Here is a 4808-nt window from a genome sequence, read left to right on the forward strand (position 1 = left end):
CTCTTTGGAATCCGATCCACGCAGGTGCTTTCAGAGAGTAAACCTAAAAAGCCCAAGGGTATTTTTTGAAGCTTACGAGACCATTGGGCAAGTTCACTCATGCCTCCAGCCCTTACGAGAAAGGCTTTGTCTACTAATGATGCTTTGAGAAAGCTTCTTATGACGGGAGCAAAGCCCTCTATAGAATGGGCTAGCTAAGCTCTCTCTTTACCCTATATGTCCTTGGACTCTTTTAACTTATGTCGATGGTTTGGTTTTGTTTTGTTTTGAAATTAAAATATTTTTCCCCTCCCTATACCTTGATGTTCAGAGCAAATTACCTCACACTAGAAATCATTCCTCTAATCTTCTGAAAGGTATAGCAGAAACTGTCACCAAAATAATGAAAAAGTATGGTCAACATTCATGGTAGAGCCAGACACTTTTAAAGGTGATGTTAAAATATTAGTATTCTGAAATGGACAGAATAGTCGTGATGGGAAACCCAGGTCGAAATCCAGACTCCGTCAGGCACCTGACTGGGTGGCCTTCGGTAGGTTGCAATCTCTCAGATTTCCCTACCACTTATGGCTGTTGTGAGGCTAAAATGATGGGGAAAAAACAATACACATGCTTCCGAGATCCTCAAAGGAAGTGTAGAATGCTGCTATTGCTACTATTTATGTAATTAATTACATTTCTGCACTGCCATTACACCACTAGGTAGTGCTCAAGGCTGCTTACAATCCTAGTTTTACAGATAAAGGAAAGCATGTGTGTAAGCGTGTATGTTTGTTTCTTCAGTCAAAATCATGGAACAAAAGCTGCTTGCAACTTGAGTACTAAGGGAGGAGGAGTGCTAAGGACGGGGCGAGTGGGATGCGAACAAAAAGAGACAACCACCCTGCCTGAAGAGTGAGAAAGACCAGCAAGAAAGAAAAGAAGGGAGCAGACAAAGGGGAAAAAACACTGGGAAGGGGATTTAAAAAATCATCTGGACTCAGAGATGAGGGAAACAAAGAGTAGCCGGATGTGCAAGGAGACAGCAAGAATGCTTAGTTCAATGGGAGAAAAAGAGCACCAGAATCAGTGGATGTTTGAAAGAAAGACTGCTCGAAATGTTGGACAGGTTAGAGATACCTTCATGGCTGAGAGGGAAAGAGCACCAAGGGACTAAGGACCTTGTAAACTACATGGAGCTGAGCATAACTCATAGGACTGAATAAATAAATGTAAGTGCATAAATACTTGCATAGCGCCCACTTACGTTTTCTTGGAGTAGCTGGTGCTCAGTCTTTTTTAAACCACCTTACAGTATCTGTTTTTAACATTTTCCCAACAAATTTGTTTTTTCATTGATTTCAGAAATCATAGAAATAATAGAAAAGTGAAGTTGGAAGGGGCCTACAAGACCATCAAATCTAACCATCTGCTCAATTTTATTTTATACATTTTATTTTTTATATATCTTTCAAAACATACAGTCAGACTCTCGTCAGCGTCTGGCGTATTGGGAATCTTCTGGAGCCCACAGCTGTAACTTCTTGCCCTTCCTCTCAAAAAGCTTATCCAGCACCAGGACCCAAGCATCTATTCCTAATGGACGCCTGGTCACCACCATATTTTATTCCACAAAGCAGTGGGACATGATATATGGTGACCCTTAAATGTTAACTGGATCCAAGCAGCTGCTTCATTCTAGAGCCACTACAGCTCCACCTCGAGGTAAGACTTTTCTCCAGCACAAACCATCTCTAGTGCTCAGCCCTCGAATGAGCAGGTGTTTGGTGCTAGGGAAGCCAGGGCACTGCCTCTGAATTGGTGCCCACCAGAGGAGGCGGTGCTAGGAAGCACCTGTTTGTCCAAAGGACAAATTGGCAGTCCATCTCTACCCAGCACTCATGAGGAGAAGCTGAAACCCAGACTCAGTTAGGCAGTATAGGAGAGAGACAGGAACCATCAGCAAGACCATTTGTAAACCCAGAGCTAGGCCTGTATAATACAATCTATTTTTCCCCCCTGTATGACTGGTTGGACATTTGAAACCTTAGTAGTCAGACAGTCAGGATAAGAATTATGATGTTTATGGGGAAAAGAGAAGCTTCATTTCTTCCTTTGAAAACTGTCTAAAAACTTCTAAAGTAGCATGTAGTATTATGCAATAACCAGTATAATTCAGGCCAAGTATGTGTGTGTGGCAGGAAAGGGGGAGCAAAGCACAGCCATCCAGAAAAATTCAAACCGTATGATTGAGGGTTGAGCACTTTGAAGGAATGGCTGCCAACATTTGGCTAATAATGCAGCTCCTTGATCCACAAGTAGGATTATATTCCATTATACACTTACCCACAGCTAAGTAAGGCAGAAGTCCTCATAAATTATCTGCTCCAGCCGTGTGGAAACCCTAAAACCTGCTCAATCAGTTGCCATGGACTAATGTTTCGTACAGCATATTTTAAAATATTATATATCAGGCTGTGCCTGTTTCACAGAGGACAGAAGCAGATATTTTTCCATTTCTGAACTGAAATTTCTTGGACGTGGAGATAAATCTTTTAGCATTTGCCAGCTTCTGTTTCTTTTATGGTTTTTCTGGGGCCTTAAGTAAGAGAGTTAAATGATTCTGGATCAGAAATAGGCGATTAGTATTTAAGCTATAGCCTTATTCAATATATATTCAATAATAAAAGCATGAGGAGGCCAGCCTCCTGCTGATGCTTGAGCCTGGAGGATCAAAGCCCATGAGTTTAAAGACTTACTTCAATTACACTTAAAGATATTGTCCTGCATTGTTCTCTGGTTATTCCACAGTACTGAAAGGTTACAATAAGGTAGGATTTCATCTAGATGCCAATGGAATGTGTTCAGTTTTAAAAGATTCCCGAAAGATAGTATCTTCCAAATTTAGGGAACATTCTGTTAAGCTTGTGCAGAACTGTTTTTTTTTTAAACATCACTCCATTTAAGCTATGCCAATAAAGAAATCAGCTTGATCTGCTGAAGGAAATGTGGGAATATCAGTATGCATGGTCAGATGTGGTGGACATGCCCCCCCAATACAGTGGTTCTGGTCCGGGTTTTTTACAAAAATAGAATTACTCTCACAGAATTAATTTTCTGACGTTATTTTCAGGCAATACTAAATGGCTAATTCATAAACAAATGATTCTCTTTTTCTGCATGGCAGCATTTTTCTAAACTGCCACAAATTGGAGGGGAACTTGCAATTTAACTATACATACAAAGAAAAATAGTTTATGGCATATTGCCCTAATGGAAAAATTAACTCACTAGACCAGATTATTTCAACAACCACACTCCCAAGATGATTATTTCGACCAAGGTTTTCCTTTTATTAATTATATTAACAAGAATAACAGGCCTTATATACCAACAATGTTTCATATCCGTATTTGTTGCAATATTCTAATCTGATTACAGATTGCAATAGTCTGAATGCAGATGCATTTCTTAATTTGTACTAAAATCTTTTGGAGAGGTACTACTGTATACATCCCTTGATTATACATTCCCTGTGTACTATTATTTTGTTGTTTATCTATCTTCTTTCAATAAAGTTAAAGAACAAAGTAGATAAGGATGTTGAAATGAGAGAAGGGCACAAACTGGAAAAAATGATAAACTGAGCTGGTTTGTGGTTTGTGGCTATGCATAAACCAAAAACCATGAAACTCCCCAAAAAATTGATGGTTCCTATTTTGTTTTCTGGATCACGCCTGGGGGAAGGGGAATCTCCCAGCTCTGCCCCTCCTTGCCCCCTTCCTGCTGCCCCATCACTTCCCTACCTGGTCCTGCTGCCGCCACCTCCTCCTCTTCCTCCACCAGCACTATCTTCAGAGACAGGGGCCCATCTTCCCCTCTAAGAGGCTGGGCCTGTTGTCTCTGAGCAGGTGCTTGCCTTTCAGCTGATACGCATGCGCATGTCCAAAGACAGCAGACTCAGCTCCTGGAAGGAAGCTGCGCTGCTGTCTCTGAAAATGGGTGGCCGTGACAGCAGAGGAGGTGGCCGGACCAGTTAGGGAGGTGATGGGGGACAGCAGGAAGGAGGGGCAGGCATCCATTTTGCCAAAGCAAAACAAAGCACCAAGTAGGAAAAAAAAAAGTCCAGTGCTTTGTTCCGATTTAGCAAAATGGATTGCATAATCCAAGCCATGAACCAAACCACAAAGAAGCCTGGTTCATAGTTTTTCCTGGTTCATAGTTCCATTTGTGCCCATCACGAACTGCAGTCCTACTCGATATTAGATCTCTGAGGGTCAAATTGCATGATGTACCTCACATGAATTTAGAAGTGGTGGTTCCTTAAGTGACTGGAAATCTATGTTTGCTCTACTATGTGCTTTTCCTCATCTCTATATCTCCTATTCCAGCATGCTTTGTGAAGTGATTGGTCATCAGAAGGTAAGCACAGGCTTTATTTATATGTTTGGCTGCTGATTCCCATCTCTGTAAGAAAATTGCACTGTTGCTGCTAATCACAGAACATTTCATTGGATACTATATACATTATTTTCTTTGATCTGAGCCTGCACTTTATTAAATCTATTGTTTCAAAAACAACCAAAGTGGGGCAGAACATAACCCCATTCTGAGAAGTTTAGCTAAACACATACGATGCTTCCAGTGAATCGTGAAATATGGAGATAGGCATGTTTAGGTATTCTCATATACCTTTTCTTTCCCTGGAAGCATGTCATTTAAGGAAATTTCCAGAAAAATATCCAAACACATCCTTCTGTGTTATTTGTGAATTATCAGAAGAGCAAATGCTGGTTGTAACTTACACTTTTTACATGAGGGTATCGTCA

General features: G+C 40.8%; 1 long non-coding RNA gene across 1 annotated transcript; it reads left to right on the plus strand.

Moving 5' to 3' along the window:
• Positions 1-260: 260 nt before the first annotated feature.
• On the plus strand, positions 261-3774 carry LOC144588736 (uncharacterized). Its single transcript, XR_013544422.1, has 2 exons — positions 261-1211; positions 1464-3774. It is a non-coding gene; the product is annotated as an uncharacterized LOC144588736 (long non-coding RNA).
• Positions 3775-4808: the final 1034 nt, after the last annotated feature.

The sequence above is a fragment of the Pogona vitticeps genome, chromosome 1 (assembly GCF_051106095.1).
Source record: "Pogona vitticeps strain Pit_001003342236 chromosome 1, PviZW2.1, whole genome shotgun sequence".
Taxonomy (NCBI): domain Eukaryota; kingdom Metazoa; phylum Chordata; class Lepidosauria; order Squamata; family Agamidae; genus Pogona; species Pogona vitticeps.